The sequence below is a fragment of the Leucopleurus acutus genome, assembly GCF_964270905.1.
Source record: "Leucopleurus acutus genome assembly, chromosome: 1".
In the NCBI taxonomy this organism is placed as follows: Eukaryota; Metazoa; Chordata; class Mammalia; order Artiodactyla; family Delphinidae; genus Leucopleurus; species Leucopleurus acutus.
This window is the reverse complement of record NC_139142.1, coordinates 77,520,095-77,544,959: the sequence shown is the minus strand read 5'-3', so window position 1 is coordinate 77,544,959 and position 24,865 is coordinate 77,520,095. Positions and strand designations below refer to the sequence as shown.

The following is a 24,865-nucleotide window of genomic DNA, read 5'->3' as shown; positions in this document are numbered from 1 at the left end:
CAGGACAGAATCCCTGACCTCAAGAAACATACATTTTATGGGAGCAAACAGAAAATAATGAAACACGTGCTATTTCAAATGGAAATAAGTTCTAGGAAGCTACATAAAGCAGAGAAATGAGAAGAGAGAAGAGCAGAATCTGAAGAGCTGTTATTTTATCAGGATGCTCTCTTTAAAATTTGAGCAAGGACCAGAAAGAAGTGAGGAAGGCAGGGCTTCCCTGGTGGCGCGGTGGTTGAGAGTCCGCCTGCCAATGCAGGGGACACGGGTTCGAGGCCTGGTCCGCAACTAAGCCCGTGCGCCACAACCACTGAGCCTGCGCTCTAGAGCCTGCAAGCCACAACTGCTGAGCCCGTGTGCCGCAAGTACTGAAGCCCACGTGCCTAGAGCCTGTGCTCCCAACAAGAGAAGCCACCGCAGTGAGAAGCCCACGCACCACAACGAAGAGTAGCCCCCGCTCGCCGCAACCAGAGAAAAGCCCGCGTGTAGCAACGAAGACCCAAAGCCGCCAAAAATTAAATTAATTAAAAAAAAAAAAAAGAAGAAGTGAGGGAGGCAAGCCATGTGAATATGTGGAGAAAGTGCATTCTGATGGGAGGAAGAACCAGTATACTTCCTGCAGCCCAAAGGAGTGGCCAGGCTCAAGATCACCAGGAAAAGCTGAAAGATCAAGGCAAGGAGTGGTGAAAACTGAGGACACTGAGGTGGCTGGAGTCAGATGACACAGGGTTTAATAAGGACCCTGAGTGACAACCTTCCATTAATTTTAAACGGATGTGAGTGGCGAGGCTGGAAGGACTGTTACACCAGTCCAGGAGAGAAAGGATGATGGCTTGAACCAGTGCGGTAGCAGAAGAAGTAGAGGGGAGTTGTCAGATTCTGGATATATTCTGAAGGAAGAGGGGACAGGATTCGCTGATGGATTGGCTGTTCAGTGAGAGATCAAAAAGAGTCTAAGTGTCCAAGATTTCTGGCTCGAGCATCTTGAAGAATGACGGTTCCATTTATTAGGGGAAAGCAGATGTGTGAGCGTGATGGGGTGGAGTGGGAAATTAAAGTTTGGTTTTAGACACTAACTTTGAGACACTTATCTGGCAGCCAAGTGAAGACGTCAACAAGCAGTTAACCATGCAAATCTGGTGTCCAGAGGAGGGGTGTGGGCTAGAGATATAAATTTGGGAGCGGTCAGAATAAAGGTAACAGTTATTTAAAGGCTTGATGAGATCAGCTGGTACCAGTGAGCAGAGCTAGAGAGAGAAGATGTCCATGGACCAAGTCCTGAAGCCCTCTGGAGTTTAGAGATCAGGAAGATGAGGAACCAGCAGAGAAAACTGAGGAGCATTCGTGAAGTAGAAAGAGGACAAAAGAGAATGCTGGCCGTAAGCTAAAAAAATAAGGAGTTTTCTAAAGGGTGGGTTGCTCCATTCTACCCGACGCTGCTGAAAGGTCGAGTGGGATTTTCTGTCAAAGCTACAGGGTCCTTGAGGCTGGAATTCACACCTGATTCATCATTTTCTCTCACACACAATAGGTGGCTTATCAGTGCTGAACAACTGGAAAAAAAAATAGTCATGATAGGTCATGGAGAACTTCCTAGTCCATGAGCAGATGCCCAGGGCAAAACGGGGAAAAGATGACCACTTCCACAGCTGTCACGCTTGAAAGCATCACCTAGTGCTCCTGCCCCATCTATCTGGCATGACCCAGAGACACCCCTAGTCTGAAGAACTTCAAAGGTTCTAGGAGGTGGTGTGGAGGGTTGGGAAAGGAATGAATGAAAGAGGCAACGTGGTGAGAAAAAAGAAAAAAAAAGACCAGAATGGTCGAATGACCCTCGGCCAAGACAGGGATTCTTGAATAAGAAAGAATCTGGAGAGCGTGTTACCAGAAACCAAAAACATAAGGGGGGAGGGGATGCAGAGAGAAAACAGAAAGCTATGAAAGAAGGCAGAGAAAACTGAGGTAAGAGGGGAACGAAAATTAAAAGCAGAAGGAGAGAAAGAAAAAAAAAAAAAAAAAAAAAAACCTGAGGAGGTGATGCCAATGTCTGGGGAAAGAACAAAGGAAATACAACGCCATCGGCTTATACTGAGGACGGCCTGGGTACCGAGGGACTGGTGTCTGATTTCTGTGCACCTCGAGAAGAGACAAATGGTAAACTGTGGGGCGGGAGGGGGGGCAGGGGAGGCCATCCGCAAAGCCTCTGGGCATTTTAAGCCCAAGAAGAAACACACTGGCCAAAGTGAAATGCTCAAGTAAACACAAACGACAGCAGCCCTGGGGTTGCAAGTGACCTGACTGCATGTTTGACAAGGCCACGGGCGGCCAAGCAGCCCAGGAGGCTCGAGCCCATTCCTGCACTGCCCCCCGCCCCCCAAGTCTGCGTGCATCACACACACATGGCGGCTTCAAGGGGCAAGGAGTAAACGCTCTCAACTGGGTGACCTCTCTGTCAGCATTTGGCTAATTAAGGAAAGATATTACCTACAGATCTCTATGTCTTGGTCCTATTTCCTGCTCATTAAAAAATGGTTTAATGAGAAAAAAAAAATCAAGGCAACAGAATCTAAATTCTTTTTTTTCCCCCCAAATGAGCTGAATGGCAGCAGTTGCTGTTGCCAAAAGTGCTTGAACAATAGGATTTTGACACGAAGACTGAAATCTAAACAGCATGAAGAAATCTCGAAAGCCGGGCAGTCCCCATTATCTCATGCTCGCATGACTGTCGTCCAAGAGATGAGGGATGGTTCTCTATTGGTGCCAGCGGTGCGGCGGGTCAAAGCCTGACAGAGCCACTAATTGCCCATCTGCTTGTTTACACAGCCTGGAGATGGTGACTGGACGAACAGCTCATTTCCCTTGAAATGGGACCAAACTGGGGGGAGCCTGTCATACGTGACAGAGGAGGAGCAGGCAGAACTCTCACGGGAACGCGACTCCAGATCAAAGCCAGGGGCCAGTGAGCCCGGTTCGGGCAGCGGGCTTTCCCTGAGTAGCGTCAGAACCACAGCTTTCTTTTCTTCTTATGTTTTTTTAATGGAAGTATAGTCGATTTGCAATGTCGTTTTAGTTTCAGGGGTATAGCAAAGCGATTCAGTTTTTATATATATATATATATATATATATATATATATATATATATATATATGTATGTATGTATATACACACACACACACATATATATATATTCTGTAAGAGAGAGAGATATATATATTCCGTTTTATATCTATATATATTCTGTAAGGTGTTACGGAAAAACCCGAACAATTTGGCCAATCCAATATATGTGTGTATATCTATATCTCTCTTTCTATATATACACACACACACATATATATATAGTCTGTAAGATGTTATATATATATTCCGTAAGAGATATATATATATATATTCCGTTATATATATATATATATTCTGTAAGATGTTACGGAAAAACCCAAACAATTTGACCAATCCAACATATGTGTGTGTGTGTGTGTGTGTGTGTGTGTGTGTGTATATATATATATATATATACACACACACACACACATATATATGTAATATGTATATATATGTGTGTGTGTATATGTGTGTGTGTGTATATATAGATATATTCTTTTTCAGATTCTTTTCCCTTATAGGTTATTACAAAATATTGAGGAGAGTTCCCTGTGCTCTACAGTTAAGTCCTTGTTGGTTATCTATTTCATATGTGGCAGTGTGTTTATGCTAATCCCAACCTCCTCTTTCTGCATCCTATTCCCCCACACCACCACTCCCTGGGGTCAGGAGATGTGGAGATATTCAGATGCAAGAATCACTTGGAGAGAGTCAACTGCAAGCAAAGTTTCAAGGCTTCTGCAGCCAAGATAAGTCTGTTCCAGTGAACTTCCTGGCCCTTTCGGACTTCGCATTGGCCACATTGGACGAGTGCTCACCATTTCAGTGTCCTCCTTAGATCCTGAACTAGACTGTGAGCTACTTGAGGTCCAGGACCGAAAGCCCCCTGGACTCCAGAGCAGGACACATCACACATGAAGAGCCATAAGCTGGGAAACACCATGGTGGTGAATGGTGATGAGCAACTCCTAGCGTGGTTTATGCATTTTTCTCTTTGCCTCCATCAGAAGGTTGACCTCTTGAGACGAGAGACCCAGACCTCTAGCTGCGCCCTCGGCTGACTGTGGAAATCGGTATCGCCTAGTGCCTATCAGGGTCCCAGAAACAGGACTGAGAGGATTCTCTTGAGAACATATTTCTCCTCAAAATGAGAATGGGCTTAGAAAATCATCTGTCTCCTTACTGCCCAGCCCTAGGTTTCATTCTAACGTGCAGCGATATGACCATGACGTGCGAAGCAGCGATGAAAAATGTCGCCCCTAATTATAGGGAACTTACCATAGGTCCACGGAGGACTGTAGGTTTGGATGGGGGGAGACCTCCACTGGTAAGTCAACCAAATTTCAGATTTTGCCCTCTGAGCATTCAGAGCAACACATCTTAGAAACCTGACAGACTAGTGTTGAACTAACCTGAGAAGGGACCAGTCCCCCGAGGGCGGAGGACCAGAGCCCTGGCATCCAAAGTAGATGGGCGGTGGGGGTGAGTGACAACCTGAGGTCTGTGGGCGAAACTTAGGGTCCCAGCCTAGCGCACCACACACCCATCTCCTCGGCCTTCTGCTTGTCACTGCTGCGGCCCAGGCCTTGGTGAGAGTCCCTGTGGCTCAGACTCTATACCGGAGCAGCTGTGGCTGTGGGGAAAGGGGTAGAGAACAGCTAGAAGAGGAGATACGTCTCTTCCTGAGAGGGCAGAGGACCAGGTCATTTTTAGGATTAGCATATGCTCAAGAGGAACAGTGAGACTATTGGAAAATCTAGCTGGCAGTAGCTCTCTTTTTCCCAGATCACCAGTAGAAGGGTGGGAATACTTGGTACCATCACCTTAAAAAATCTACTAAGGAGTTAACAGCATGGTGGAAGCCTCCAATTTCTGCAGATAATTACGTGCAAATGACTAAAATCATTTTGCTTCAAAAGTTATAGTAGCCATGTGAAAGGCATTTCAGATCATGTGGGATTTGACATGCAGCAAGTTACAGGAATTCCGGAGGCTTGGTTACCTCATTCAGCACCAAGGCAAAGATGGCTGCTTGCGGGGAGAGGCAGACGTGGGGAGCAGAGCAATCCTTGGGATGACTAGGAGGTGGGATGTATAAAAACGGTACAAACACGAGGGGCAGTTGTGCCAGTGGGTTTGCGTGTCCCATGCATACAGAGCAATAAGTGGACAGTAATTTGTACAACTGGAGTACTGCAAAGAGAATGCACGCAACTGGTTAAGTTCTAAACAGTGTGAGAAATAGTTGTTTAAAGAAGAAATGATGACTCCTCACTCCACCCTCCCCAGTCTTTGGAAGATACACATAGACAGGAGTGTCGCACAGTACAAAGGGCTTGCATTACACAGAAACTGTGGCTCAAAGAGGCACTTACACATAGGAACAAAATTTAAAAACAAAACACCACCATTTATCACAGTTTATCCAGCCAGTGGTTTTCTTCATCCCTTTGGCTATCACTTGAGATGTTTCTGCTTGGAATGTTTGTTTCCTGGTTCCCGACAGCTCATTGATCTTGGTGGAGTTTGGATTATCACAGTTTGTGGGAAACAATCTAGGCAACTTTCTTAGCTTGGTCCTCCTTAGATGCCTCTTGGATGTTGTCCATTTCATATTTATGAGAAATACACACACACACACACACACACACACACACACACACACACATATGGTATTCTAATCTCGCAGTATACATAGCGTGTCCCTGGAGAAGAGGGTATATCAATCCAGGGGAACAATGTCATTATTTTAAATTAAGACAGGTGGTGTTGCAAATCAATCCACCTGGAACGCGTAGTCAAAACTCATAAACTTGAACATAAATTTCAGATTTTGGTTTCTCATCTATATTTTCAGGAACAGAAAGCTGGTAGATAAAATAGCAATCGAAAAAAATATTTTCAATGTGATTTAGAAGTGGCTTTTAAACCTATATATTCCATCCCATCTCCATCAGAAAGCATTTTTAAGCACATCTATGCAGACTGCAATTGGTCGCATGTACTTTCTCTGTTATTCAGTAGTTCATAGTTAAGATGGTTCACGACGACAGCCCTGACAAGCACAGAAAGAACTCATATGAGTACAAAGGACAAATCCTGATCCCACGTGACCACAATTACCTGCTGTAGCTAAGGAAAGTCTTCATAGGTCTGTCTTTAAAAGATTCTTAACCCTCTTAGGGAAAAAGCTCAACTCTATGGATTCATATTAGATTAAAATATTCCAGCAGATGCGTTTCTGGTAGTGGACGACTGCCTGATCTTCTGTCAAATCGCTGGGCTTTTAGAGTGGACAATTTTACTGAAGGCAAGAGTACAGGAAAGGAAACACCCAACTTCCCAATTTTGTCAATTTTCTGATAAGTTATTCTTTAAAAGGTATAAAATAGTTAAATCCAGACCTTAAATCAAGCAGCATTTATACTGACAATAAGAATGTGGCAGCTTCAACTTTCTTCCTCTCTCATGTCTGTGCTGGGGAAGTTAACTTTCGTGGTTTTTATTTTAGTGCACCGAACGATACTTTTTAAAAAAAGATTATAACGTTGTAGGAAAGGGCCTAGGAGAGTAGGTTATAGGCCACTTGTCCCTGGGAAAAGGAGGGAGGAAAGTCTTTACCGCAACAAGAGCACGAAGTGTTGGGTTCTCAGGGGACTGATGTGTTAGGGCTCCAATTCCAAGGAGAACATCGCAAGAGAAGCGGAGTAGAAACTGCAGCAAATGGGAATTGATATTGAGTCCCAGGAAATACACCCAGATAGTGGTGGTTCTTATGTGCTAAAATAGGTGCATGAACATGTGAATCACTTGGTAAGGTGGGTTTGTGAGGCTACTATTTCTGAGGCTGTTTATTTCTTCCCTCAAAGTGACACAGAGAAATAAGGACATTTCCTCAGAGGGAGGTTGAGGAGAGTGATGAAATCTCATTCCCTGGAAAGATCATCTGTCCTGAAGAATTAAAGGGACCAGAGCAAACACATTTCTATTTTGCCATCTGTCTGACCCCTAAAGGCAATATCGATCCCTGTTCCTACGGCAAGCACTAATGGTCAGCTTTGCAAATCCTACTAAGTTAACTGGTAGGTACTGGCTTTTGCTTCAGAGTCTAGATATCAAGGGACATGAAACTGAGGAACAGTCAACTACACTCTCTGGTCACTTGCCTCCAGGATGGCCACCATCAATTCTTTCCTTCCCAATACATAAGCACTGCTCTCCATTGAGAGGTGGGGTCTATCGCTTCACTCTCTTGAAAATGGCCTGGCTTGGGACTTCTTTGACCAAAAGTGACATGATGTCTTATCCCTAACCTTTAAGAGGATTAGTAGTTTCTGGGTTTTTCTGAGGGGGAACATTTGCTCTGGAAAGAGCCAGCCACTATGTAGGAAATCTAACCACCCCAAGACTACCATGCTGTGTGGAGGCCCAGGCCATGTGGAGAGACTGCAATGGACTAGGAGATGTCCAGCTATCCTCCACCTGTGTTACCCATCCCAGCCCAGGATCCACACATGTGTGTGAAGAAGTCATCAGGTGATTCCAAATCTAGCCACCTTCTGACTCCAACCTCATGGGAAACTCAGTGCAAGAACCACCCAGTTGAGTCTAGTCAACCCACAGAACTGTGACAGGCAGTAATAAACTGGCATTTGAGGCTACTAAGTTTTGAGGTGATACAGTAACAGATAACCAGAATATACCGTGTGGATTCCTAATGCCAACAGGCTATAATCTCTACTTGCAGATATAAATTCCAGAAGCAAAGACTGTGCTCATCATTGAATCAATAGCACGTAGCACAGTGCCTAGAACATAGGAAGACCTTATCATTGAACGAACAATTTGAACAGCTACTATGTCTGCACTAGTAGGGCAAAAAAAACCAAAACAAAACAAAAAGGGAGTCCATTATCAACAAAGAATCTTAGATGGAACTGAATCTGACTCTGCTTAAGACATGTAAGTCACAGCAAAACGCAAGGGAACATAAGGGGACGATTATGGGAAGGCAGAGAGCAAATATTTATGCATATTACTGTGTTAGATATTGTACTAGGTGGCTGACATATGTTAGCTGAGTTGATCATTACCGTAACCTTATGGTATTGGTGTTATTACCTCTATCTTTGAGATGAGGGAACTCAACCTCATTTGGATGAAATAAGTTTCCCAAGGACAGACAGGGAAGGGATCTGAACTCAGGTTTGTGTAATTCTAAAGCCAGCCCCCTTTTCACTACAGTCTCCTGGGAGACTACCACAGAAACAACAAGAAAACAATCTGAAAGAGATGCAAAACCCATCCCTTGAATCTTACCCAGGGCCAACTAGCTCCATTAATTGCTGTCAACATGTTGGAACCTATTTCACCACACGAAGCTCAGACCAATTACCGTTAATGCCACAGCCATGACTACAAACTGGAAACCAGTGCCAGAGGAAGCTTAAGTTTAAGAAAGCAGATGATTATGCACATATATTATGTTAGCAATTAGGCTTAATCCTTGAATCATGAAACCAAAGGGACAATATTAAGGAAAGAATAGCAATTTCAAATAAGATTTTTAGTGGATTCCTGCATTCAACCTACTTGAATATATTACACTCCCTTAGAATTATTACATTACAATTACTCATCCCACATTTCATTTATTTCAGCAAGGAACTGGGATGGGGTGATGAGCTCAGTAGGCAGATGGTTTGTTCATTTCAGTGAATAATGTGAATGTCAACAAGTCGGTAGATGATAAGGAGAGAGGAAGAGAGGGGAAGTGGTAAATAAAAAAGGTCCTGGTGAGATGGAGTGAGGCTGCGCTATCACGGACCAGCACTTCAAGAAGCTAAGCACTTAGCTTTTTTCGTTTGTTTGTTTGTTTGTTTTTATTTGGTACTCGGGCCTCTCACTGCCGTGGCCTCTCCCGTTGCAGAGCACAGGCTCCGGACACGCGGGCTCAGCGGCCATGGCTCAAGGGCCCAGCCGCTCCGCAGCATGTGGGATCCTCCCGGACTGGGGCACGAACCCGTGTCCCCTGCAGGCGGACTCTCAACCACTGCGCCACCAGGGAAGCCCAGCACTTAGCTTTTGATAATTTTATTAAAGGACATAAACTGACACTGCATATTTCCTATAGTGGAAAAACCATTGTTTATCTCTGTTGAAAACAGTTATGATCTACTCAGATATGCATTTTTTATTTTCAGAAGAAAGCTAGTGGAACTCAATCAAAACTTGAATATAAAAACTGGTGGAGAAAGGTAGATATAGCTCTTCTCAGTTCAAAAGATTAATAAAAGGATTAAGGAATTAAATGATCACATTTTCTAGCTTCAGCTTGCAAACTTTCAAAGTCTCATCTTTCTTCAGACTCTTTGTGAGTCCCAAGGATCGTGTGCTTGCAGTTCAACTCAGTGGCCACTAGGTGGTAATATTGTTGATTTGGGTAGCCAGGAAGTTAGATCCGTAAGGCATGTCATCTTTAACCTAACTATGTAAATACTTTTTATCGTTAAGGTATAACTCTAGACATTACAATTATACTTTAAAATGAAATATTTTAATAGTAAAAGAATACAATCCTGTAGAAAAGCTCATGCATATCTGGTACCTTTTAACTTCTGCTAACTCTACTTACCTGATTCTTCCTCTGAATACATACATAATGATCTACAAATTATAACAACAACAAAAAAAGCTTCAGGTCCTAGGGAAATCCTGCTCATAGTCAATGCTTTTGACTTACTTTTAGAGAAGAGGACAAGATGAACGTGATTTTCCTTCTGATACATAAGACATTTTGCTGTAATTATTTATTATTTGCCATTTGAATTTGGAACTGCCTCTATTCTCACCATTGGGAAGTAACACTTCCGTGATTGATTTCCTGAGCTCAGTCCTCCGAACCATTTGATAAAATTGAGGTAAAATGCCTGAGAATGTAGCGGTAGCTGACATAAACAGTGCCAGGCTCTGTGCTAAGTTCTCCGCCTGCATTATCTCATGCAGTCCTGGGTTCCTACTACTGCTGCCACAATTCTTCTAAAGCAAAATGAACTCAGCCGAAGGAAACAGACCTGTATTATTTGAAAGAATGAAGAGACCTTTCCAGAGTTGTGATTACCTGCAAAACCACATATTATATAGTATGTATTCTGCACAGTAACTCCCAGAAGGCAGTACAGGTGTTAGGTTCTTCCAGCATGAAGACAGTAACTGAGTAATTCAAAGACAAGTCATCTGATAGCAGTTGCCATCAATCACTGATGAAAACCTCAGTGACAGTTGTCAAGAATCCAAAGAGGAAGTGCTGGCTGAGCTGACAATTACACAAAGCAATTTATCATGAAAACAACTATTATGCACGAATGCAGAGCTCAATACTGATTCCATAAAATACTGAACTACTTGTCACCGCAATTCTTTGCAGAGTACGAATGAAACTTCTGTTGTTACTGCTGGGGAGGTGGAATGGGGTCTCTATTAGGACTCCAGGAATCGGAGTTGCTGCTGTTAAGCTATGGTGGACAAGTTTGCTACGCTCACGTTTTTCTCGTTTAGATGGTAAGAGAAAATGCTTATTTCTAGATAGCCACCAAGGTCTCGGGACACAGAAAAAAGAAGTGATTTTCCAAGTTATTAGGATGGCATAGTACCAACATGGGGATTAAGATCACGCTGACCTTGAGTAAGTTATGAAATTCTCAGACTCAGTTTCCTTATCTGGAAAGTTAGGGATAATATCAATAAAATCAGTATCAAAGGATTGCTGCAAAGATTAAATGAAGCACTATGATTTAACTGTTGAAGTCAAGAAGCGTTCTGAAGACCGATCAAGATGGTGGAGTAAAAGGACATGGAATTCACCTCCCGCCACGTACACATCAAAAATACACCTACATGTGAAACAATTCTCGTTGAAAACTAACTGAAAACTGGGAGAAGGAGTCCTGCACAGCCAAGGCTGAAAGAAAGATACACATGTAGCCAGGTAGGAAGGGAAGAAAAGTGATTGGGTTGGAACCTGTACCCTTGGAAGGGGACACAGGGGAAAAAGGGAGATTTCACAGGTGGACACCCACCCTGGGAAGTGAGTGGGTCAAGCCACAGACTGGATGCCCCAGTCCTAGGATCCTACCAAGGGAGATGAGTCCGTTTGGCTTACTGGAGGACTGCTGGGATAACAGCAGCTTGGCGCTGAATCTGGGGCAGCCGCAACGGGGAAGACTTGACTGTGGGGCGTGGAGGCGACCTGGTTCCGGGGCGGAGCCAGGGTGGGGTGGCGGCAGCTACTGTTGGTGCTAACTCAAGCAGTGCGTCAGAAGCAGCTCAGATCCCTGATGGCAGACGCTCCACCACAGCTCACCCTCTGACAGTACACACTGAGAGTCCACCGTGGGCCCCAGCCTGCCCGCAGTATGGCTTCACAATAGGGTGGCAGAGACTAAGGGCAGTGATTGGCTATGAGTGACAAAGGCGACTTGCACCTGAGGCTGCATCTGAGTGGAGTGAAGGAAACAATTCAGGGCGCCTACAGAGGCACAGCATCAGAGACAGCTCGGACCTCTGTCTGCGGCTGACATGAGCTGAGAGCCTGCACGGGCTCCACTTGCTTCAGCACTGCTCCTCTCTGGGGCAAGGGACTCGGGGCAGGGAGAGGGGAAAACACACACTTAAAAGGAACAGAGACAGCTTGGGCCTGAACCCTGGGGCTTCTGCTCCAGCAACTTGGGATCAGACCCTGTCCCTGATAGGGAAGTGATGGCCACTGAGCAGAGGAGAAGTCCTGCCTCATACCCTGCTCCAGCTCTAGCCCCTCCATCTCCAGCCCCATTCCCTACCAAGGTGATAGCTACCAGCACACCCTGAGGAAAGATGTGACTTGTGTCCATGCACATGCAGTCGGTATAGGGATGCTCCCACATAAGAACACATCTTCAAGACTGCCACACGTAACCGTTTCACCTAAATTCATAGAGGCAGAGAAAGTTAAGTAAAATGAAAAGGCAGAGGAACTGCTCTCAATTGAAAGAGCAAGAAAAAAAAAAAAACCTGAAAAAAAATAATGAAACAGAAATAAACAATTTACCAGAAAAAGAATTCAAAGCATTGGTAGTAAAACTGTTGGCTGAATTATGGAAAGAACAGATGTACAATGTGAAAATTTTAACAAGGAACTAGGAAATATAAAAAGGCCTGATCAGAAGTGAAGAATTCAATAGGTGAATTGAAAAACACACCAGAAAGAATGAATAGCAGACAAAGTGATACGGAAGAATGCACAAGTGATCTGGAAGATAGAATAAAGAAAATCGCCCAATCAGAACAGCAGAAGGAAAAACAAATAAAAAAAAAAAGAAAACAGTTTAAGAGATCTCTGGGATTACGTTAAGCATACCAACATTCGCATTACAGGGGTTCCAGAAGGTGGCCAGAGAGGGAAAGAGAGCGAAAAAGTATTGGATAAAATTATGGTTGAAAACTTCCCCAAACCAAAGAAGGAAACAGACACCTAGGTACAGGAAGCACAGAGGGTCCCAAACAAGATGAACCTAAATAGATCCACACCAAGACATATCATAATTAAAATGGCAAAAGTTCAAGAGAGAATTCTAAAGCAAGAGAAAAACAAAAAGTCATACACAAGGGAAGCCCCGTAAAGCTATCAGCTAATTTCTTTCTTTCTTTCTTTCCTTTCTTTCTTTCTTTTACTTATTTTTGGCTATGTTGGGTCTTTGTTGCTGTGCGTGGGCTTTCTCTAGGTGCGGCGAGCGGGGACTACTCTTCATTGCGGTGCACGGGCTTCTCATTGTGGTGGCTTCTCTTGCTGTGGGGTACGGGCTCTAGGCGCATGGGCTTCAGTAGTTATGGCTCACAGGCTCTAGAGCATAGGCTCAGTAGTTGCAGCGCATGGGCTTAGCTGCTCCGCGGCATGTGGGATCTTCCCAGACCAGGGCTCGAACCCATATCGCCTGCATCGGCAGGCGGATTCTCAACCACTGCGCCACCAGGGAAGCCCTATCAGCTAATTTCTGAGTGGCATGATATGTTAAAAGTGCTGAAAGGGAAAACCTGCAACCTAGGATATTCTACCCAGCAAGAGTATCATTCAGAATACAAGGAGAGATAAAACCTTCTCATCAAGGAAAAACTAAAGGAGTTCATCAATACTAAACCTACCCAATGTTCACTGCAGCACTATTTACAATAGCCAGGACATGGAAGCGACCTAAATGTCCATCAACAGAGGAATAGATAAAGAAGATGTGGTACATATATACAATGGAATACTACTCAGTCATAAAAAAGAACAAAATAATGCCATTTGCAGCAACATGGATGGACCTAGGGATTGTCACACTGAGTGAAGTAAGTCAGACACAGAAAAACAAATATATGATATCACTTATATATGGAATCCAAAAAAAGGGTACAACTGAATTTATTTACAAAACAGAAGCAGAGTCACAGATGTAGAAAACAAAGTGGCGGGGCAGGGATAAATTGGGAGATTGGGACTGACATATACACATTACTATATATAAAATAGATAACTAATAAGAACCTATTATATAGCACAGGGAACTCTACTCAATACTCTGTAATAGCCTGTATGGGAAAAGAATCTAAAAAAAGAGTGAATATATGTATATGTATAACTGATTCACTTTGCTGTGCACCTGAAACTAACATAACACTGTAAATCAGCTACACGCCAATAAAAATTTTAAAAAAAATACTAAACCTACCCTAAAAGAAATGTTGAAGGGTCTTCTCTAAGTGGAAAAGAAGTAAGAATCTATAGGAAAGGGAAAATCCCACTAGGAAAGGCAAATATATAGTAAGGACTGAGGATCAACCACTTAAATAAGCCAGCACAAAGATTAAAAGACAAAAAAACTGTGAAAGCAACTATAACTACAACAAACAATTAGGGGATAAACACGAAGATGTAAAATATGACACCAAAACCACAAAATGTGGGGTAGGGGAGTAAAAGTAGATCTTTCAGAATGTGTTTAAACTTAAATGACTCCCAGTTTAAAACAAGTAGATATAGTTATAGATCAACATATATGAACCCCATAGTAACCCCAGATCAAAATCCTACAATAGATACACAAAAAATAAAAAGAAAGGAACACACGCATACTACCGAAGAAAACCATCAAACCAAAAGAAGAATCCTTCCAACTGCCTGTCTGAACTGAAAACCCAAGGGAGAGTAGTTTCAACCAATTGGTGTTTCTCACAGAGGGTGGTGGCGGGATAATAATCACACTGTAAAAATAACACACTATATTTATCGATGCTTTATAGTTCCTATGGTGGTTTCACATGTACGCGGTCTCATTTAATCTTCATAGTGATGCTATACAGTAGAGATTATTATTCCCATTTTACAGACAAGAAAGAAGAAGGCTAAGAGGAATTTAAAAACTTGCCCCAAATCACACAGAGATGTGGTGAAGCTAGTGTTCAAACCTAGGTCTTCTACCTCCAAGCACAATGCTCTTTCTGCTACATTCCGAACACTTAAAACACAAAAAGCAAACAGGTTTAACCAAAAAGGGCACATGTAGCCATGCTAGGAAGATTAAAGAGTGTGATTATGGCTCAGTATCATAAATGAAACCTCAGAAGTTTACTGAACCCTGCTGCCGCGGGATACAACTTAGTCTACTTCAAGTTCTTCTAAAGCCAATGAAATATGGAAGGAGAACTCACAAGTGGACAAGTTGGTCTCAACACAGAAAGAGCCTGGCTCACTTGGCTCCATCCCCTACTTCTACGTGGGGCCGCTTCTCATCAGCAAAGGGTTATTGTAATTGTGGCTCCATAATCTCAAAGGATCTTGGATTCTGCCACAATGAAAGGGAAATGAAGGGATCACATCAACACCAACAATACCATCATGAGATGGGCCCTAGTGATGCTGTAATACTTAAATAGTTAAAGGCCCTACTCAAGGTTGTAAGAATTTTAAGGTACGGTTCCTGTTCCACTAAAGCATCTTGGTCTCATAAGCTTAGAGCTGTTGTTGTCATGTGTGCACACGTACACGTGTGTGTGTTCCTAAATATCTGCGGCTCTAGAGAAGACCCATATAAGTAAGAGTTAATAATACTTAACCCACACTTTCGTCCAAATCCAACCACCAGCATCTCTCTTTTACCTGCATGTAGCTCAGAGACATTGCTTAAAAATAGGAGACGAAGCATTTCTTTCCAAATACCCACAGGAGAGGTCATATCCTGATGATGGTCTTGAGACAGAAATGCCTGATAACTCGTCCTACTCTGGTGTTAGGTTTAGAAGATGGTCTGTGCCAGGGTAATCTGAGATACAGATTCTTACTCTCTCATCCTGTATGTTTAGGAAAGGGTCCATCAAAACACCTAAGACATCTATGTACTGAAGAAGTAAGAGGACCCAAATGAAATGGAGAATACATTATGGCGCAGGGAACAAAAGATGAGGAAAAGATACAACACCCTCCATATTAGAGCACAGAGGTTTCTTCATGGACACTTCAGTTACAGGCATCACACAAGAGTGACAGAACCATGGGCAAGATGAGAGGAGGCAATGTAAGGGCAGGAGGAAGACTCTGAGGGACTGTGTGTGTGTGTCTGCTGTGGAGGGGTGCTGAGGCGGAGGACCGCAAGGAAAGAAAGCAAGGTACTAGCTCATAGATCGGGCTCTCCATTCACGAGAGCAGGAAAACACAAGAGGCCCTCAAATGTCCTTCTAAGTCAACCAGTCCAGCACCCGAAGGAGGGAAACAGGCTGTGAGTGGGAGCATTTAATTTCCAGTTCTTTGGAAATTGAACAGAAAGGGCTAGGTTCAGTGGGCTTAGGGACCACAATGGAAACACCCTAAAAGGGGAAGCAGTCTTGAGAGAAAAAATTTAATCGCAAAGTACCATACAGCTGTTTGTTTAAAAAAAATTATTTATTTTGAAGAGGAACACGGTGATTAAATATCAAGATTTATAAAAAGTCTACATAGTATCTTTGAACCCCATCCATCCATTTTCTACCCACGACAGCAATGAATCTCTTTGATTATTTTCAGGAGTAACATTCTAAATATTTACCAACAGACTGAACAACTGAACAGAACAGACAATGTGCCCGGCTGTTATGGTAAGAACCAGCTGAATATCAGCCCTACGTCAGTTTTGTATTTGTCGTTAGAGATTTTTGTTAAGTAGTATCCATTTTCCCCTCCTTCTTTAGTTAAATAGTAATATGTCTACTCTTCTCACTCTCGCTTTTTCCCACTTAAAATATGTTAGAGTCTTCCATGTCAATATATACTTTCCTCATTTTTTTTTTTTAAACAGATGCTTAGCATTCCATCATGTAGACATACCCTAATTTGATAATTCCATCACTGACGGTCACTTAGGTTGTCTTCAATCTTCCACTGTTACAAACAACGTCACAATATGTAACATGGTACATAAATCATTTTTCATGTGTGAGCATATCTGAGGGTAGGCTTTGAGAAGTAGAACTGCCAAGTCAAAAGGTATGTGCATTTGTAACTTAGATACTGCTAAATTGACCTCCACGCAGACTGTAACAATTTACACTTTCACAGGCAATGTAGAAGAGTGAAGTCTATGCTACCATACTGCCAATAGTCTGTTATCAAACTTTTGTAATTTTGCCAATCTTGGAGGTGAAAAAATGGAATTTCAATGTAATTCATTTTGCATTTCTCCCATTTTGAGAGTGTTATCTTTTCATATGTTTAAAAAGCAGCTTCTGTCACTGTTCATATTATTTGTCTTTTTTATGGGATGTTGGGCTTTTTTCTTAATGTCTAGAAGGTCTTCTATAGAACATAGATTGAGCTTTTGTCTATGAAAAGAGTTGCAAATTTGGGGCTATGACAGATTTATTTTTATTATTTTAAGGAAGTATGTGCTAGTTAACATGTTATTGAGCTTTTAAATGAAGAATGGAAGTTGAATTTTGTTGCGTGCACTTTTTAGCATCTAAAGAGATAATCATCTGAGTTTTCTTGTTAGAGATGTTAATAGTGATGAATTATATTAACGGAAGTCGCTATATCATATCATCTTTACATTCTGAGAATAAACTTCATTTGGTCTTAAAATGTGCTGTTTTATTTAGAATTTTAAAACTATAGCGAGACTGGTCTGTAGTTTTCTTTCTTTTTCGGGGGGCAGACAATCTTTTTCAGGTATTTATATCAGTAAAAAGAATTTAGACGTTTTTCTTCTTTTTGCAAAACTTTTCATTGGAGAGAAAGAAAAAGAGAACAAAAGTTACTGAAAAGACAACTTATTGGATTCTTGGCCAAAAAGAAAAATTGAGTAGATCGGTGCTTTGTGACCACCTAGAGGGGTGCGATAGGGAGGGTGGGAGGGAGACGCAAGAGGGAGGAGATATGGGGATATACGTATATGTATAGCTGATTCACTTTGTTATAAAGCAGAAACTAACACACCATTGTAAAGCAATTATACTCCAATAAAGATATAAAAAAAAAAGACTTAAAGGGGGTTGAGTAGAAAGGAGAAGAGAGAAAAGGAGGAGGCGAAAAGGGGGGAGAAGCAGAGAGGGAGGGGGGAGGGAGAGGAGAGAAAGGGAGAGGAAAGGGACAGAGGGAGGAGGGAGGGAGGGGAAGTGAGTGGGAGAGGAGAAGATAGAGAAACTGATGGGGGGGGGGCAAATATGTGCTCTTGACAGAAATTTGTGGGAAAAAAAAACTGATTCAAACTAAATCCTTTCAGATAAGAGTCTACTTAATAAGCCTCTGATAAGATGGCTTTCTCCACCTTCCAAGGATTACTGCTCTGCTACTTCAGTGACCTGGAAATCACAACAGATTATCTTAACTCTCGGCCATCTGATGTTATTTGGAGCCATCCCTGCTGGTACTTTTTTGAGTAGTGATGTATGTAAGAACTCATTTTGGCCCATGTAGAGCGTGTGTTCTCCCAGCCACAGTTCTTCCTTCCACAAGTTCTGTAAAGAATGTAAGAATTATTTCCTTTCACAGGTCACGCTGTCCAGATCAATGACCTGTCCTGATCTCTGTCATCTTAAGGCGTGAATATGGTGACTCAGATGGTTTTCTTTCTACATTCTGGGGGTTGAAGTGATTACCTAGTAACCTGCTCTTATTCTACAGTTTATAGAGGTTCAATTACAGCCTTTATCAATCTACTCTGAGCTAAGTATTTATGAAGAATGGATTTATGTATATCTGCAACATAGAAAGATGCTTTGATATCCAGGAGACCCTGACCACAGGCATGCACTGTAGACCAAAGATGCATCTTACCACATTGTGGCACAATTTACCAATACTAAAAAGGATTTACACAGGAAACCCATGTGGCGGGGCGGGGGGGGGGGGAAGCCTGCAGGCACTTTACAAGACTCAGGTTGTTTGTTCATTAATTAAAAAAAAAATTATTAACACCGATTATGGGCCAGGCTAAGCCTATATTATGTTGAGACAAGAAAATGCATAGGACCAGACTGACATAGTCCCAGCTATCACGAGGTATGCAGCTACATAGATAATTCTTTTTGCATTCAACGTGCGAAATCAGACTTATTGTTTTTTTTAAGCTTGGTAAATCTATCTACTCACTTTTTACTAGAAAACAGTTTCTTGATGTTAAGAATATCTTTAATCTCAGCCGGTCAAAGAACCTCAGAAGATAAATGAGGACTAACATGGCTTATTCAGATTTACTTTGATTTGGGTCCACTCACGGATGCTAAGTAAAACTAATGGAGAATGAGATAAGGCCAAGTGTGGGACAGTGTTGGTATTGGAACCAGGTTAGGTTCCAGCCCTCCCTGCCAAAGCTATAAATACAAATGACCAATTTAACAGCATGAAAAGACCACCCTAAAGATCTATACCTGGGATCTAATCAGTTGTTCTGCGCCTTCTCTCAATTACAGGATCCCTGCCACGTTTACGGGGACTTTTAATGCGAGCATCACATTTTTGAAGGCCGTATCATTATGACCATGTTTGATCTGAGGGTGGAAAAACATGAGCTCAAATAATGCCTGCACAAGGTCACTCTGAACGGAGCTGTAAACTGGAATCAATAAGAGACTACTGTGGAAAAGAAAAACCACGTCAGGGAAAGGGCTCAGATGCCATGGAGACTGCAACTCTGAAAAGGGGTGCCGTTAAAATTACTTTCGATTCTGCGAGGAAAGTGAAATTAGTTAAGAACAAGTTTTGTTAAGTAACACTAGGTAAGGGCCTTTGGAGAAGGGAAGAATGATAAAAGACAGAAGGACAGGCACGTCATCTCCACTTGAGTGTGGCAACAGGATATGATTTACATAAGAACATTAAATCATCATGATGGTTAGAAGAACTGAACTGCAGCTCATATGAAAATCAGCCTAACCATGAATCAACTGAGTCACAACGCATGTGTATGACTTCTCAGGCGTAAAGAAGGCAATTGCTTAAGACTTTCCGAGTGATGGGCCCCTAATTGAAAACTGGCTTTCCTGCTAAATACTACGGAAGTACAGAAGTATCTTTTCTCATTTATGATTATTATATTATACCCTGTGCTCAGATACTCCACAACTTCTCATTCTCTACTCCTTCTTTGGGGTATCTCATTCACTCCTATGACTTAAACTGCTATCCTCTATAAAGTCTCACCCAGCACTCTCCTACGAGCCCAATATTCTACCCGTGTGTCTCAGATGTATGTCCAATCAACATGCCCAAAGTTTACGTCATTGTATTCCATCCCAAATGGGTCCTCCACATCGGTATCCAGCCAGTTATTTGAGCGAGGAAAAGGAGAGTTATCCTTTTCTCCTCTGTTTTTTTTACTTCTCATAGGTCATCTAGTCCTGTAACTCCAAAAAGCTTTATTGATAGGTCCCTTCCTTTCTTATTTTTACTGTGATTGCTTTTGCTCAAGTTCTTACCATCATTTGCCTGGACTGCTGTAGGAGAGCTTGACGGCCTGGATTCCAGTCTTTTACTGTCCCAACTCTTCTTTATATTGTCTTAGTCATAATGTATTTCTTTTTTTAAATGTATTTTTATTTATTTATTTTGTTTTATTTTTGGCCGTGCTGCACGGCTTGCGGGATCTTAGGTCCCCGACCAGGGATCGAACCTGCGCCGTAGGCAGTGACAGTGTGGAGTCCTTCCTAACCACTGGACCTCCAGGGAATTCCCTATAATGTATTCCTTAACAACAACAAAAAGCAAAACGATCCCAACACACCAACATCACAACAAACAATCGAACGTGAGCATGTCGCTCCCATACATACTATTTTTCAAAGGCTCTCAGTGGCCTGTAAGACAAAGTTCAGATTCTTTAGCAAGTCACATTGTGACCCTCCTCTCCTTTTGGGTCTTGTGTTCTTTCCATACGCCCTGTGATATAGCTACACCAAGTCTCTTGCCATTCCCCAAACACGTCAAGTCTTTCATCCTGAGCTTTGCAGTGTTTTCCTCTGCCTGGAATGCCCTTTATAACTTGTCTGCTGAGAATTCCTAATCTTAAATTTCCTCATCTGGACAACAGGGTGATAATAGTGTTTACTTCAGAGAGTTGTCATGAAGACAAAGTAAAATGATCTGTTCCCCAAGGTGCCTGGTATATAGAAGCAACCACCAAATGTTCGCAGTCATTGTCACTGCTTGTCATTGACATCACCGTCATCTTTGTTTTTTTCAGATCTGAACAAAAACATCTCCTTTGCTCAAAATCTTCCCTGACTTACCTGGAAGTGTCAGTCATCCCTCCTCTCTGCTCCTATACGCCTAATTACAGTACCATCTTACATCAATTTCGAAATGGATGGAATTTTCATCGTTTAGCATCTCTGACACTGGGGTCCCTCGTGTTGTCTATGACGTGTCATGGTTTAATCGGCAGCAATTTCTGTTTCTAAGTAGTACTTGGAATAATGGTGTTTCTTATGAGTGGCATATCAGATGACACCTACACTCACGATAACTGCCATAAAAACTTGATTATCCAGAGTGGGTAATGCACATTTATAGATGAGAAATCTCACGTTTTCTATGAATCCGTGAACCATCTCCATAAAAATAAGGGACTACTACTTGGAACTCTACAGTAGCCAAGAGCTATTTCATTTGTATATGCTGCAGTGTAGCAAGGCACCGCCTCCTGAACCACAGAGGCGTAGCCTGATGAAGTAGCCTGCCGCCACCTCCTTCAGGTAAGCGCCCCTACCTGAGAGCCAAACAACGGCCAGACCCAGAGCAAAAGTGGGGAGGGGCTAGCTTGTGATACTGGGTCCCAATAACCCAGGATTTAAGCTGAGAAGGTAAAGCGATAACGCGGAGAGGAAAGTGAAGGGATGTGATGGGAAAGGCCAAGGGATCTTACTTCTAGACAGCCCTGTCCAATAGAGCTACAACGCAAGCCACAGATATAATTTTAGATGTTCTCGTGGCCGTGCTTAAAAATGAAAAGAAACAGGTCAAGTAAGATTAATATTATATTTTACTTATTTAACCCAATATATTAAAAATACTATTTTACCATGTAACCAATATAAAAAAGCAGAAATAAAATATTTTGCATGTTTCTTGGTATTGTCTTCAAAATCTGGTTGTGTGTTTGATTTGTGCAGCACCTCTCCGTCTGGACTAGCCACGTTTCAACTGCTCAGCAGCTGCATGTGGTCAGTGCCTGACACACTGGGCGGCACAATTCTAGACTGTTCTTTGACCAACTCAGTTAACTAATGAGTCAACAGTAACACAGGTATTTCAGCAGTGGCTCTTTTCACCACATGACATTGGCGATGTTTAAGATTTATTTTTATATTTTAAAATTCATTTTAGAATAGTAACTTTCCTCCAAATTCTTTTTGTGTCTCATTTTGGCTGACTTTGTTTTAACCATAATTTGAGGCTATTCCTATGTCCTTCCCATCTTCCCTTCCCTCTGTTGGTTAACGGAGAGGTGACTCCTTTATTCAATTACAGACCTTTCCCCAGTAAGACGGTCCTTGAGAGAGGGACGAGGGGTCTGTGGCTCATCTTAGGATCGCCAGCGTCTGTCACAGTGCCTGACACATAGCGGGCTCTGACGAAATACCTTTGAATACCCATTAAGAGGTGAACGAAGCTTGACAATAGTGGTTCTCAACCTGGGCTGCACACTGGGGTTACGTGAGGAGTGAAAAAAAGAAATGCTGATACCTGGTCCCACCCCTAGAGATGCTAGTGGTAGGTCTGGAATTTGGCCCGGGTGTTGAAAGTTTTAAAATCTCCCCGAGGTGATCCTAGTATGCAGCCAGGGTTGAGAACCACTGCTCTAGGGCTTTCTTAGAACAGCTTATTGTGGACACATCCTTGCTTTCCTGACTCAAGGTCCAGTTTGCCTCAACTCGATTCCCTCCCTCAGAACAGATCACAATTTCTTAAGAAACCTGGTAGAGAAGAAGCTAAAACAGAACTTCCAAGAGTGATTTGCAAATTCCTTTTCCAAGGCATCAAAGATTTTCAGGGTTCTAAATCTCTTCGTATTTATCTTCTTCCAACAAAAAGAAAAAAATTCACAACATAAGTGTTTTAAAATGTTAGCTAATTTGAAGAGAAAGGATCCTAAGGCCATTACAGTATATGAGCCAATAATACCCAGACATACTCATTGCAGAATTTTCTAGATATAGAATAATAGCAATTAAATATAGAAATGGATAGCCGAGATATGGAAGCAACCTAAATGTCCATTGACAGATGAATGGATAAAGAAGATGTGGTACATACATACAGTGGAATGGAATATTACTGAGCCATAAAGAAGAATGAAATAATGCCACTTGCAGTAACATGGATGGACCTAGAGATTATCATACTAAGTGAAGTAAGCCAAAGACAAATATCATATATTGCTTATATGTGGAATCTAAAAAAATGATACAAATGAACTTATTTACAAAACAGAAAGAGACTCACAGACATAGAAAACAAACTTACGATTACCAAAGGAGAAAAGCGGATGGGGAGAGGGATAAATTAGCAGTTTGGGTTTAACATATAACAAAATAGATAAACAACAAGGACCTACTGTATAGCACAGGGAGCTATACTCAATCTTTTGTAATAGACTATAAGGGAAAAGAATCTGAAAAGGGATATATATATTCACTGTGTTTTATATTCATTGAAACTAACACAATATTGTAAATCAACTAGACTTCAATAAAAATTAAAAAAATTTTTAATTTAAACAAATAGAAATGGGAAAAAGAAAGGAATGGAATTGAAATACACATGAGCCTCATTTCAAGTTCCCTATACATATATCAAAAGTAGAAATTATTAACTGGGGGTCAGCAAAGGGAAATATTTCGTGCGCTTCTTTAGGCCATTTAGGTTATATTTACATAAAATAATCATAAAGCAATGCAGCTACTTTAAGAAATCACATATAAAACCTAATTTTAGCCACATAACCCGTAAGTGTTGGTATTACTATCTGCTCTCAAAATGATACTTGGCCTGATGGCATTATGGCACTACTTCCATCACACATAAGGTCCAGCTATGGCCAAGAGAGAACTCTGACTTCTGTTTCAACACAAATGAGACCTCATCCAGGAGGAGGGAGCAATGAACTCTGCACCAAGAGGCCAGCTGGAAAGAAGTTTCTCTGACTCATGGACTGAGAATTTCCCTGCCAATTTCCAAGGTGGTTTGGCCATACTTTACCCCGCTTAATGGTCTTTTGTTGATGGTGTGGTATCATGTAGCTTAGTAATAAACAGAAACAGCATGCTGATACACCCCTAAAGGTTCCCACATGCATTTCCTCTGGCTTTCTAGCAAAGACAAAAGACCCCTCTAACTACCCCACACTTTTTTTTCTTTATTGAGATAGTATTGACATGCAGCATTAGATTAGTTTCAGGTGGACAACAGAATGATTCCTTATACGTACATATGGTGAAATGATCGTCACAATAAGTCTAGTTAACATCTGTCAGCATGCAGACTTACACATTTTTTTCTTGTAATGAGAACTTTTAAGATCTACTCTCTTAGCAACTTTCAAATATACAATACAGTATTATTAACTACAGTCACCATCCTGTAAGTCACGTTCCCCATGACCTATTTATTTTATAATGGGAAACTGTGCCCCACACTTATTTTTGTTTTACCTCTAGGCTGAATTTGAGAAACCAGAATAGGAAATATCCAAAAGGCGTTAAACTTTCACGTTCACTACCAGGGCTCAACAAAAGTTCCCTAGTCCTGCCAAAACCATGGAGGAAGGAATATAACTCGGTAAGATTTTTAAGTCAGTACTGGGTCTCATGCGTATCACTCCCATCCGCTAACCCCAGAGGGCTGACGGCTGCCAAGTGATTGGATGTGTGACATTCACCTGGCCCCAATTTTCCTTCCTGAAAAGAATGGAAAATACAACACAAGTTTCCAAATTGCTACACTCGTAAAACCAGAAAGATAATCACCATCCGCCTGCACAACTGCATAAGCCTTGCATGGACGTCGTCCATCAGTTAACAGGGACTGAGGATCCTCTTGGGATCCGTGCAGAGACAAAGAGAGAAAGGCTTCTCTCGCAAAGTTTACAGACACAGGAGTGATGTTAAAGGATTTAAAATCTCACAGCAGATTGAAAAGGTGATATAAAGGTTACAGGACAACTCCATCTACGTTGAGTACGGCTCCACCATGGGAAAGATGGTCTCATGGAATCGCCCG

At 42.0% G+C, this 24,865-nt stretch overlaps 1 protein-coding gene across 3 annotated transcripts in view; it reads right to left on the bottom strand.

Annotated features, from left to right (window-relative positions):
* FMN1 (formin 1) overlaps nucleotides 1–24,865 on the bottom strand; it is a gene marked incomplete at both ends in the record, with an annotated part of 398,825 nt that overhangs the window by 75,226 nt on the left and 298,734 nt on the right. The window lies entirely within an intron of this gene.